Raw genomic sequence first — 14291 nt, 5'->3', positions numbered from 1 at the left:
CAGCGTACCAGGGTGTACGCCCAGCATACTAGCCAACTTCCTTAGGGCTCTATTTGTGAATTAATCCATTAAGTCCTCATGTACAGAATGTAGATATAGGTCCTTTAAGACATCCTTATCCATAAAGTCACAAACTTTTTGTGTTTGCGTGCATGGTTGGGGGTCAAAACATGATTTTGTTCCATAAACAAACTTTGTGACCATAAAACACTTGCATGGTTGTGGCATAACCATCAATGTCCAATTTTTATGACTCTAAGTGCTTCTAAGTTCTCAAAAGGACAACTCTTATAGTCTGAAACTATCAAGATACAAGAAACCTCAACAATAGAGTCCAAAAGTGACATAAAGCACCCCCAAAATCAAATGTAAGAATGCAATGATCAAGTTTGAAGCTTGATAACTCAAATGAGTCAGAAATGGTGCTAATCTCATGGATCTACAAGCACCCTTTGAATCCTTGGTCCTTCTTCAAACTTTTTTCTCTTCCAAAACACCAAAACAACACTAAAATGCTCTCAAGTGGCTAACAAATCACAAGAACACACAAATATGTGTTAGGGTTTTCATGGTGGCTGTCTAATGGTGAGAGGGAGGCCAGACTAATGGCATAAGGTCCTTTAGAAAAGGATCAAACCCAAAAATTTAGGGTTTTAGAATCTACGTGCATATGTTGCTTGTACCCTTTGGTACGTTGGGCGTACGTGCATGGCATGTGCATCTTCATCTCATGAGTATGTTGAGTTTACTTGGCAATGTACGCCCCACGTACGACACTTCTCAGTCTAAACACAAGGATCCAATGGTCCAAGCCCAAACCAATTACATTCATTAAGCTAATAATAATATAATTAGTACCTTATTAATCACGGATGTTACATTATGTGTGCCAGTCAGGGCCTAATGAATGACAGATCTGTAATTCGAGCGGACCTTGATGTCGGGCAAGGCCCGAGGCCGAGTTGTACTCGATGTTGGGCGAAGCCCGATTAGGGGTAGGGGTATAATATGCGTTTACTTGTGTATTGTATGTGGTTTTGGGGAACTCACTAAGCTTTGGGCTTACGGTTTTCAGCTTATGCTTCAGCTACTTCCAGATTGAAAGGGAAGAGCCCGGGCAGATTGTAGAGCACACACCACCTTTTTCCATATTTCGAGATTCACTCTGTTATGTTTTGATGTAGTGACATAGTTTGTTCTTTTTAGGTTGGATGACAATGTTTGGATTAATTATTTTATTAAACCAAAAATGAAATTTATGGGTCATATTTATGGGACGTTACAAGTTGGTATCAGATCCTTGGTTTGAGGAATTACGGCATACTCTCAGGTGTGTATGAACTCAAACTGAGGATTTCGTAATGTTTTTCAAAAAGAAATGATTTTTTTAATAAAAGGGTTTTCTAATACAAGAAAGGGTGTGGTGTATGTAATCGACCGAGCTTAAGTAAGTTTTCCTAATATAACGGTAAATGATATATGATATGGTTTGATTTGTAATTATCTGAATCGCATGCTAGTTAGGGCTAAGGATCTGCACAATATTTTCATGATAGAATGCAAGGATAGATTCCTTTCTATGCTAATTGTATGAGCTTCTATACTTGTATGCTAGTATTGATCAATCAATTATAAGATGGTCTGATTAAGTGATGCTTCGATCTGATTACTTGATCCTTGAATACTGCTCGTTTTGTGCTTTTTAGAAGTTCTCACTAGCTTCAGCTAACTAGTATGCGAATATGTTAAGTTACATATTATGGAAACTAAATAATTTTCGAAGGTTACGTTTTAACTCTATTGTGCAACTCTTGTTTGAGTCCAACCGTTGTAGTGTGAGACCTCTCATTCGAGGAATTATCTGGTTTTGGGGATACGTAATTGTATTCATGAGCTAGTTAGAGGAAGTTAGCATGAGTTCCTTCTATAACTGATGGTGGAGAGTGGTGCGTAGTTTTTCCTAGGAAAACAAAGGATGAGATCTAGTGTTGGGTGCCCTATCTTGATGACGGTTAATCATATAGATATAGGGTGAGTTGGCAGATTTAAGGCAATCCTTAAGGAAAGTATGGATACATGTGGAAGGTACTATGGACCCGTACTAGTGGAAGCAGAGGGTCTATACTCAAGTCAAGGAGAGTTGCGATGAAACCAAGAAGCTTGGAGAGTTTGTGATCCCTCGATATATTTTGATGCTTATTCGGATGGTTTATATAGCCTATTTTCAATATGGTGACTTTATGTTGTAGACCTGTTGGCAATTCTGGTGCTGGGGAGGGCTCGGGCTCAGGTTCTGGAGTCTGGAAGTTGGATGATCAGACGAGAGAGTTCATTTCGTTTGAGATTACATGTTTCCTTATTAAGCAGAATCTTGAGATTTTTTGTACGGTCAGAGAGGGCATTATGGAGATTTTGGATTAGTGGTTAAGGTTGTTTTGTTCTAAGATGGTGTCCTTGGTAAGGGCACCTTCTTTGACCTACAGGGAGTTCCTGGCGTACATGGCTCTGAACTACTTCCGGAAGAAGGATCCGATAGTGAGCATGTGATTGTTAGGAGATGTTGCTAATACTTTCTGTACCAATAGTTTTCCCGACAAAGAAAAGATTAAACTTGCTTCCTACTTTCTGAAGGACAGGGCACGAGATTGGTTGGAGGAGGTTGGGCGCTCAGTTGGTGATGAAGTTGTGGATTGCATGTTATGGGATGATTTTGTGACCAGGTTTAGGGCTGAGTTTGCACCAGTGATCGGGGTGCAACAGTTCAGGATCTTTGTCAAACTACTAAGATGGTGGATTAGATCACCACGATGTTTCAGGAAAGGACACTTTTGGTTCCGCAATATCTGGTGGACGAGGAGCTGAAGAAGGCGAGGTATCAAAAGATGTGGAGGAGCGATATTCAGCATTTTGTGAGCCGATCCAGTTACAAGAAACTGGAGGACAAGATAGCAAGAGCCTGAGAGAGGGAGATTGAAACTGAGATGGAAATGAATAGGAAGTTGGATCAGGCTTAGGTTTCAAGGGGATTAGGTAAGAGGCCCAATGTTCAGGATTCGCGATTGAGAGGTTAGCAGAGCCGAAGCCACTATAGTAAGTGCGATAAGATGCATGAGCAACCATGCAGCGTGGGTTGTTCGGGTTGTTTCAAGTGCAACCAGATGGGTCATTATAGTAGGGATTGTACTGCTACCACCACCACCCCAGGATATGATCTGATTTTCTTTCATTGTAATCAAATGGGCCACAAGTCGATGTGGCTTGCACGAAACCTGATGTGGTGACGGGTATGTATAGTCTCTTTATCTCTTTATTTATATTGAATTGTTGCTTATCTTTATGTCTTTTATTTAAGTACCATTCCTCGTGAATGATATTTCTGCTTTGTTAATGTTTGATTCGGGAGCTACCCGATCCTTTATATTGCATGCACTTAGCAGGAGGTTTTTTGGAGCTCCAGGGGATAGATTCTCCATTAGATATCGAGATCGCAGATGATAGATCTGTTCGGGTTGTGATAGTTCATTAGGGTTGTATGCTTCAGTTGTTCAGTGAGGAGTATTCGGTTGATTTGGTTTCCATTCCTTTGCGTGGGAACAAGGTTATTGTGGGTGATATGTGCATATTTATACACATATTTATACGACATATCCTTATATTATAATTAATTTTATGCCCTTATTAGAACAAAAGATACTTAATATGCTATGAATCATGTTGTAGGTATTAAAAGACTTGTTTGGAGCAAAAAGGAAGTTGGAAGTTGGATTAAGGAAGCTTGGAGTTGAAAGTTTAAACTAGAGCTCTAAAATAAAGGGAAAATATGCCCAACACACCATGGTAATATTTGCCACGACGTGGTGTCTTGAAGATTTCCGATCAGATTCGATTACTTGTAGAATACGGGATATACACAATCACCACGACGTAGTGCCTTGATTTAGAGAAAAGTATAAATATATCACATAAACCTTTGAATGGGAAATTTTGGCTCTGGAGAATTCGAAGTTTTTCGAGGCAAGGGCACTGGAACTAAGCATTGAAAGCAACGAATTCAATCACAATCATTAGAAGGAGGAGATCAAAGGCAACTAAACTCTACTTTTTGCTTTTTCATTAGGAATAGCTATGTCTTTACTTTTGAATCTCGATTTTATGACTTTGTTTGCTGAAATCATGAGCTAAATGGTAGCACTTGGTTTCTGGTACGTAAAATTTATCTAATTATTTGTCATTTTAGCCTCTAACTCGGCAAGTTTCAGGTCTGACTTGCCGAGTAGGGACGCGGTCCGTGGGTACTTTTAAGTTGGTGACTCAGCGAGTCACCGTTGTTTGATGAAACCCTAAATTTCAAGGGTTTGCACCTTATTTAAACACTCATTTCTGCCACAACCTTGCCCCCATTCACCCTCAGAGCTCCCAACATCGTTTTTGCCCATTTCCTTGTGAGATTGAAGTGTTTTGGGTGTGTTCTTGAAGTTTTTGAGGAGAATGAAGAGTAGATCAAGAAGAGGAGAAGGAGGCCAAGCATTTTTGTGTCATCCCAACGTTTTCCTTGAGGTAAAGCTTGTTTCCCCTCTATTTTCAAGCTTGTAGTTCCTAATAGCTTCATGAAAGTCCTTTTTGAGCCATTCTTCAAGCTTGTTTGTGCTTTGTGGGTTGTAATAATTTGTTAGCCTTTAGATATAGGCATCATTTAGTCCCTAGGGCTTCGATCTACTTCCTTTATGGAGTCATATTGCATGAAATTCCTAGATCTACCCCTTTTGGTGCACTTTCAGCCCTAAAACCTTCATTGGTGATTATCTACACGTAAAGTTGGAAACTTTACGTGTAAAATAGGCCCTAGGAACCCAGATCTATGAATGGCATGGATTGGATTCAAGCAAAATCACGTGTATAGTTTTTGCATGAGGCAGACTCGGTGAGTCGTTCATCTGACTCAGCGAGTCGGGTCGCGAGTCCCCGGGTTGTTCCCCTTTTTGTGTTTGCAAGTTAGAGTGGTGAGTCATAGGGTATGACTCAGTGGGTTGGAAGCTAGACTCACTCATGAAGTCACTCGGCGAGTCAATGCCATGACTCGACGAGTTCATGGTAATATTCTTGTCTCAAGAACAACTCAACGAGTTGTTCATACAACTTGGCGAGTCACAGTTTAGATTGTTCTTCGGATGAAGGCGAACTCGGCGAGCTGTTCATACAACTCGGCGAGTAGGATGAAGGACTATTGGACTTGGGTATAGAGAAAGGGACTCGGCGATTTGGCAATCCAACTCGGTGAGTAAGATGAAGGACTAATGGACTTGGATATAGAGAAAGGGACTCGACAAGTTGGCAAGCCAACTCGATGAGTCTGGTCAACTGGCAGTTGACTGTGACTTCACTCATGACTTGTTAAGGGTAAATGGACAATTTACCCTGAGGGTGGTTAGCCGTATTTGATTAAGTGTTTGGTGGGAATTACAGTCGGAGGATTTCCAAAGCAGCAGCAGCAGACAGACCATTCCCACACAGATCAGCAGCTACTACGAGGTGAGTTACCTTCCAGTAGCGGTGGGTCTAAGGCCACAATGCCGACCCACCAGTAGGAGATGTATGATAGATGATTGTCTTTGTGATAGCATCTAGGTTTGCTACTACCTGATATGTTATATGCTAGCATGATATGTTGTATGTGATAGAAGTAGAGTTCGGTTGTTAGGACCGAAGGGTAGTCAGACACCCTAGATACGTCTGACAGTATATGATTATATGTTTGCATGTTGTCTTTTTACGTTATATACGATAGAGGTAGTAGGAGGGGACTAGTCCCCGAGTTCGGTTGCTAGGACCGAAGGGTAGTTCAGGTACCCCAGATATGTCTGATAATATGTTATGTTACGATATATGTTATAGTAGCAGTAGGGGGTGAAATAGTCCCCGAGGTTTGGTCGTCAAGACCGAAGGGTAGTCAGCACCCCAAAACGGGTTGACATGGGTAGCCAGCACCTTAGAATGGCTTGACACGGGTAGGTCGGCACCCCAAAATGGTCGTACCGGGTAGGTCGGGCACCCCAAAAATGCCTGGAAATATGTATGATATGTGATTGTATGGTATGCGGTACGATGGTGGAACTCACTAAGTTTTGTGCTTACAGTTTTCAGTTTTAGTTTCAGGTACCTCTTCTTCGAAGGGGAAGGCGCTGGCGCGATAGCGGCCCATCACACACATGCTTTGTATTCCGCATCATGAGATCTTCCTGGGAATTTGTACTCTGACATTATTATGTTTTATGAAATGTTTTCCAGACATGCGATATCTTTATGATATGTTATGATCAGTAAATGTTTTAATTCGAATGTTTTGCTAAATATATGTTTTCAAAAATGAAATTTTTGGCTCGTATTTTTGGGGCGTTACATGTTGGTATCAGAGCCCTGGTTTGAGGGATTCGGACACACCTACGGGGGTGTTTGAACTCAAATTGAGGGATTAAAATATTTTGGAAAGAGAAAGTATTTTCTAAAAGGCTAAGTAAAAGGTTTTAAGGAAGAACAAAGTGTGTGATGTGCGCGACCGGCCGAGCGCAACTAAGTATTCCCCAATGTACCCATACAAGTTTATTTATGGTTATCAGTTCTGTAGAATAGCATGCTAGACTAGGACTAAGGATCTAGGAGTGATGCCTTATGTGCCTTGTTTATGTGCTTCGGTATATGAAAAATTTGCATGCTAGAATTGAGACCATGGAACTTGTTGTGGGTGTGATCCCTCCAGGGGTATCGGTATCACTAACAGTTGTTATTTCTTTGTATTTCATAATGGTGGTACTACGCCCGAGGCTAGCAGTTGGCAGTTCAGGAGAGGGATCGGGTTCAGGATCAGGTTCCGAGCCAGTAGATGAGAGGCTACGCGAGTTCATCGCGTCTGAGATCACCAGAGGCATCCTTGAGTCGACCCCCATCATCTTCGGGTCGATCAAGGAAGGGATATTGGAGTTGATGGAGGATCGCCTTCGGGCATTCAGGAGTGACATGGCATCTGGCCAGTCAGGATTTCGCACACTGTCCTTCCAGGACTTTAGAGGCAGTGGTGCACCAGATTTTCATGGGGCGAAGGACCCCATAGCTGTCGGACGATGGATTGCAGACATTGAGTCTGCACAGATGATTAGCTTCTTCCCCAAGGGGTCGAAGGTGAGATATGCAGCAAGGTGAGATATGCAGCAGGATGTTTACGTGATCGAGCTAGGGATTGGTGGGAGTCCGTAAGCGAATCGTTGGGAGCCTTGGCTGTCGAGGCTATGTCATGGTCGGACATTGCGACCAGGTTCAAGGCAGAGTTTGCGCCGGCTGTCGAGCTTCAGCAGCTGGCCAGAGAGTTTTTGGATATGAGACAGACGACGGAGACTGTGGCGGAGATCACCGCCAAGTTCCAAGAGAGGGCATTGTTAGTGCCCCAGCTTGCCCTACCTTGGACTCTATGATTGAGAGCATGTTAGTTCCGGGAGAGGGCATTGTTACCCGCTACGATGAAATGCTCTGAGCTGATATTTGAGAGCATCTTAGTTTTTCAGCTTGCCCTACCTTGGACTCTATGATTGCCAAGGCGAGGGAGAGAGAGATAGATCTGGAGCGCGTCCGTAAGAGGAAGACTGAGGAGGGACACATAGGAGGCGCTTCGAGGAAGAAGCCCAAGGGATCAGATTGTAGGCCGAAAGGTGAGTCAGGACCACACCACTGCAGGAAATGCGGCAGGCCTCATGAGGGGGCATGTAGATTGGGATCGTCGGGCTGCTGTAAGTGCGAAACGATGGGGTATTTCAGCAGGGATTGTACCGCCCCTGCACCTGTGATACAGATGTCTGAGTTGTTGTGTTTCCACTGCAACCAGAGGGACCACAAGAAGGCCAATTGCCCCCAGTTGACATCATCAGTGCCGGTTAAGGCGCCAGCTCCAGCTACCCTGCAGATTACAGATGGACGGCAGGGCAAGGTAGAGGCTCCAGTGGTGAGGAGCCGGGCATTTCAGCTAACTGCAGAAGAGGCATGCGCTGCACCCGATGTGGTGACGAGATCATTCCATGTGAACGGTATTCCGGTTCAGGTGTTGTTCGACTCGGGTGCCACCCGGTCATTTGTTTCCCTTGCGCTTAGCAAGAGGTTTACTGAGTCCTCGAGCATGTTGGATTGCCCTTTAGAGGTAGAGATTGCCGATGTTCGATCAGTGCGAGCATCAATAGTGTTTAGGGATTGTGTTTTGAGGTTATTTGAGGAGCGTTATCTGGTGGATTTGGTTCCCATACCGTTGCGGGGGAACAAGGTGATTATAGGCATGGATTGGTTGAGCCCTAATGGGGCGGTGATAGATTGCGCACAGCAGCTAGTGCGGGTCAGGACCCCAAGAGGGGGAGAGTTGGTGATCCACAGCGAGAAGCCACAACGTGGAGCTATAGTATGTTCAGCAGCGAGAGCTAGGCGCTACCTTCAGCAGGGATGCGCGGGGTATGTCGCGTATGTTATGGATAACCAGGAGACGTGTAAGGCGATGGTGAGCGAGGTTCCAGTGGTGCGAGACTACGCTGATATGTTCCCGGAGGAGCTTCCTGGAATACCTCCGGAGCTTCCTGGAATACCTACGGAGCGTCAGGTAGAGTTCAAGATCGACCTAGTTCCTGGTGCGGCTCCGATACCCAAGGCACCCTATCGGTTGGCTCCTCCCGAGATGCAAGAGTTGTCTACGCAGCTCTAGGAGCTGCTAGATAAGGGATTTATTTGTCCGAGCATTTCACCCTGGGGAGCACCGATCCTGTTTGTGAAGAAGAAGGATGGGTCGCACCGGATGTGTATAGATTACAAGGAGCTGAATAAGGTAACGGTGAAGAACTGTTACCCACTCCCGAGGATCGATGACCTCTTTGATCAGTTGCAGGGAGCATCTTGGTTCTCCAAGCTCGATTTGCGTTCAGGCTATCATCAGATGAGGGTTAGAGAGGAGGATATACAGAAGATCGCGTTTCGGACGCGTTATGGCCATTATGAGTTCGTGGTGATGCCGTCTGGGCTCACCAATGCTCCTTTCGCGTTGATGGGCCTCATAAACCACGTGTGTAGACCGATGTTGGATCGGTCTGTGATAGTTTTCATTAATGACATCTTGGTTTATTCCAAGACTCAGGAGGAACATGTGGAGCATCTGAGAGAGGTTTTGGAGACCCTGAGGAGGGAGAGCTTGTACGCGAAGTTCTCCAAATGTGAGTTTTGGTTGCACGAGGTGCAGTTTGTTGGGCATCTCGTCAACCAGAACGGGATTTCAGTAGACCCGGCCAAGGTGGAGGCCGTGATGAGGTGGGAGGTTCCAAAGTGTCCATCTGAGATTCGGAGTTTCCTAGGATTAGTAGGCTACTATTGGAGGTTCATTCAGGATTTCTCCAAGATAGTCGTACCCCTAACACGGTTAACTAGGAAGCCGTGGTTTTTCGATGCGGGCCTGAGCAGCAGGCAGCGTTTGAGACTCTGAGGCAGAGATTGTGCGAGGCGCCGATCTTAGCCCTGCCCGAGGGCGTGGAGGATTTTGTGATATATTGTGATGCGTCGATCTCAGGCTTAGGCGCACTATTTATGCAAAGGGGGCATGCCATTGCTTATGCCTCAAGGCAGCTGAAGCCTCACAAGGCAAACTACCAGACGCATGATTTGGAGTTGGAGGCGGTGGTTTTTGCCCTCAAGATATAGCGGCATTACCTTTACGGGGTTCGTTGTACCATTTACACAGACCACAAGAGTTTGAGGTACCTCATGGATCAGCCGAATCTGAACATGAGGCAGCGTCGGTGGTTGGACGTGGTGAAGGATTATGATTGCGAGATCCTTTACCACCCGGGGAAGGCCAATGTGGTGGCCGATTCTGTGACAACCCGATATTTTTCCAAAAGCAGTGTAACGCTCAAAAGTCAAATACAACGAAAACTATTTGGAATCAATTAAATTAACCTCAAAAATAAAGTGTTCAAATATCTAAGTTGGCATACATCAAATGTTAAATATCGTGCCAAGGTTTCCTAAAACATAAAGAGCGTTCAAAACTGGGTTATATTGAAGAAATTATTGTTGGATAAGGTGTCTAAGTCCATAACTATTTCTGGTATGTACTTGACCCGACCCGGCATGGTCCATTTGGGTTGCATGGCATCATGCAATTGGATAGACTAAATGAGAGAAATAACACTTGGAGATTATTAATATATTATAAGTTCTAATATATTAATAATATTATTTGATTAGTTTGATCAAGAATTAATTTAGAATTAATTATGTGATCAAAAGATAACTAATTAAATATATGGGTTGATTATGTAAATCATCCATATCTTGTACAGTGGGCTAAAAGGCTCCATGGACTATCAAGTTGGGTTCCACCCATAGGATGCTCCATGGATGCTCCATGGGAGTTACAAACCCATGGGTCATGGAAATGAAGAGTCATGACACATTAGGGTTTAACGCTAGATGTGTCAACACTATATAAGTAACATGTTCTCCACCTAAAATCAGCTACACTAAGAAACAAGAGGGCTTGGCCGATTTTGAGAAGTGTGTGTTCTCTCATAAGTTCTTCCAAGAGCATTTGGTGTTGTGTGAAGCATTTGATGCATCACACTTGGGGTGCTAGGCTCACAAGGTTTTAAGGAACACAAACAACAACAAGGTAAGTTATTCTATCTATCGTTCAAGTTAAAATTGTTCCCCATGTATGCTAGATAGGAATATAACCTTGGAATTCAACTTTGCATGATAATTAGACAAACATAGATCCAAGGTTATTAGGGTTGCATGTACACTTAGGAAGTGTTAGAATGCTCAAAACCCATCAATTATAACCACTCGCATATTTAGGACACATCGTTAAAACGCTATTTAACGTAAAAAGTGAAATTTCAATAAAATGCATTTTAGCCTTAAGTATCTAAACAAAAGTCGTACATTTCGTTAAATGGTAAGCGTGCATAAAAAGATCGCCCAAATTGGACCTCGTATGAAGAAGTTACGAATTTTCTTAGTTTCGTAACAGTAGTAGAGGGCCAAAAAAACTCTAATTGAAGATTGAGTGTTATTTAGCTATCGCCACCTAAACGGAAGTTGAAGATCTCCACAATAGTAATAAAATGATAAAAAGACAAACGAAAACCGATGTTGAATAAAGAAACTATGAATTTTTAACGGACCTTAGTAGTCCCGGCCTATTAACGATATATCATTAAAAAATAAAGTCAAAACTAGCCGACGGAATCTAAACAAAAGTTGTAGAGAATAATCTCACTTACGCGTGAATATAAAGAACGCGAGAAACGGAGCCCGTATGCGAAAGTTATAGAATTTAGGAAATGGAAGACTAGATTACGCCTCATGTAATCCAAGAGTACGCCCCGCGTACTAGACCCAGTGTCATAACTGTTAGCTACAGTTAGACCAACAAGTTTGGGGTGATAAATGTCATAACACTACAACACCTGAAGAATGTTGTTACAAGCATTCAATGTCAATACCATGGTTATAAAACTCACATGAAAGTATAAAAACAAGCTTGATTTACGAGATTCATATTTGCATTCAGTTTTCTACATTATTTTGAGCACAAAGATTACCTTTATCATTCAAGTACAAAAAATACTAACGCATTCCAACTTTGGAAACTTTTCGAATCATTTATAGAAAATATTGGATTTTCTGAAAACCTCATTTACCGATTTCCTGCCAAAAAGGATATACTTTTTAACTCAAAACACTCATTAACTCACCAATTTAATTGTTGACACTTTTTCAAAACCACTTGTATGTCTTAGGGAACCAGTAATACAGGTAACCACCAACTTTTGGAAGAAGAAACGCTAAGGATGTTTATCATTAAACATTTATATCATCATATTGTAATATTATTTTGGAAATATGTATAACGCAACACTATACGTTTTTATTATATATATATGATGGTTGTGTACTTTCGTTACGATATTCAATTGTTATGGTACTACGTCAAGTCATCCACCCCCGAATGTTTCCGTTATTCTGTTTTGGGGGTGTGATAGATTGGTATCAGAGCATTGTTTATAGTGAACTAAATATATCGAACCACATAAGATATAAAAACTATAAATACAACGGGAACCAAAAACCCTCTGACAAAACATTTTCATAAAAATATATTTTCTTTTAAATATATACATTTTTTTACTCGCATGTATCAATCTCGTATCATGACAAGTTTTCTAAAAAGTATTAAGGCAAGTTGCGATACCACGATTGGGCCTTGGGGTATGTAATCAAATCAAGAAGAAATATAGCCTGATCAACTATATTTATCCTAGATTTGACCAATGTACGTCGAGGAATGGTCGTAGTAGTCAACAAGCCAAAAACTTATAAAATTATTTTATATTCGTAAACTTGAAATACTAAAGGACTATTGTTATAAATAATAGTACAATGAAAAACTTGCACTCCGTAAGATATAGTTAAACGTAGGATGTCATTAAATAGAAATTTCTTTTCTTATAAATATCTCATACCTCCATCCCAGTACAGAGAAATGGTCGGATTTCCTTCACCGGGAGACCCCTAGTACCTAAACCAAGGTATCGTGTGACATCCCCACTTTCACGACCAGAAAAAACCGATTTTGTTTATGCTTTATAAAAATCAGAGTTCTTCTTTTAATAAAAATGTTGCGGAATTTGTTCCCAGAAAAACATGATAAATACGTTATTAAAACATTTCCGAAGAAACGTACTTTATTCATTTTAAAACGTTTGGGATGTCATTGTCAATACAGGAACATAAGCATAAACAGAACTTACATTTATTTACACTAGTGATCTACATCTCTTTAAATCTCTCAATGTAAAGTGACTTTGTATCAACACCTGTGATATAAGAAAACTGAGTGGGTCAGGTTGGGAAACTTAGTGAGTACATAGGGTTTTCAACCCACAATAATATATTTATTATGTTTAAACAATCAAACAATCAACCCAATTACCCATCCCCATTATCTTCTTTAGTCTTAAGGATCTACCCTAAGAATCAGCTATTCCTCGTTTATTTATTCCTAAGGATCATCCTAAGGAATCGACACGAAGTCCATCATTACCAAGGCTTATAGAATATATATCTGGTGAACACGTAGTCCGAAACATTTGATAAACACTTAGTTCAAAAGTAACTAGTGAACACACTTAGTTCAAAATACCTAGTGAGCACACTCAGTTCAAAGATACGTAGTGAACACACTCAGTTCAAAAATACCTAATGAGCACCTAGTTCAAAAATACCTACATGTTACAAAACTGCTATCGTTGCACTGGACCGTCTAGTATCGTCCATAGTCGTCATCTATACTCCACTAGATGACTGGATCACTGACAATACTGATGTCTCCGATCGTGTTATCACAAAACAACTATTTCATCTACCCATGTTTTTCCCAACACGTTTTGTAGATATAAAATACGTATACAGTTTAAATCATTTAAAACATGTATAAAAATGTTTCACTCAGTATAGACAGCAAGTATTCAGACAATATGTACACATAGCACGTAATTTATATTAAAATACTTCATATCTATGTGTAAGATGAAAGGGACCATACACTCACAACACGTAAATTATATAATAAATACTTCATATCTATGTGTAAGATGAAAGAGACCATGCACTCACCTGAGAAGGTGGTGACTCGGTACTCGGACAGCGCTTCGTTTACTTTAAAATAATTTCCTTCGACGAAACCTAGTATTATCACCAATAGATTTTAGTCTATTATTCGCCGAGACTAATTAATAGTCTACCTATTATTACTATTATATAAGTGTTAAAAAAATACTTATATAACCCATAATAATATCCCAAGTATTTATTATATGTTCTTAATAACGTTAATATAATTAAATAAAAACTATATTAAAAATAGCGTAGGCGTAACTCACTTACAGCGGGTTTTATAGAAAACCAGGCTTTGCTTGGAGCAGCGTTTCCGAGCCGAAAAACTCTTCTTCTCGGAGCCGTCGAGCACTCCGGGGCTTCCACCTCGTGCTAGGGAGGTTCCCTAGGCTTTTCGGGGGATTTCGGGGCTAGAGAGAGGTTCTAGAGAGAGAGTAAGAGAAGAAAGAATGGGAAAGGTGTGAAGAAAATGAGGGTCGTAGAGGTGGTATTTATAGGGTGAAAATGGCTGAACTTGGTGCATCATGTCACCATCTAGTGGTAAGACTTGGGGAGAAACCAATGGCCAAGATTGTGCCACATCACCCATTTTCGCA

This window comes from Lactuca saligna, chromosome 8 (genome assembly GCF_052625555.1).
Source record: "Lactuca saligna cultivar CGN05327 chromosome 8, ASM5262555v1, whole genome shotgun sequence".
NCBI classification, from domain to species: Eukaryota; Viridiplantae; Streptophyta; class Magnoliopsida; order Asterales; family Asteraceae; genus Lactuca; species Lactuca saligna.
Note: the sequence above shows the minus strand (reverse complement) of the source record.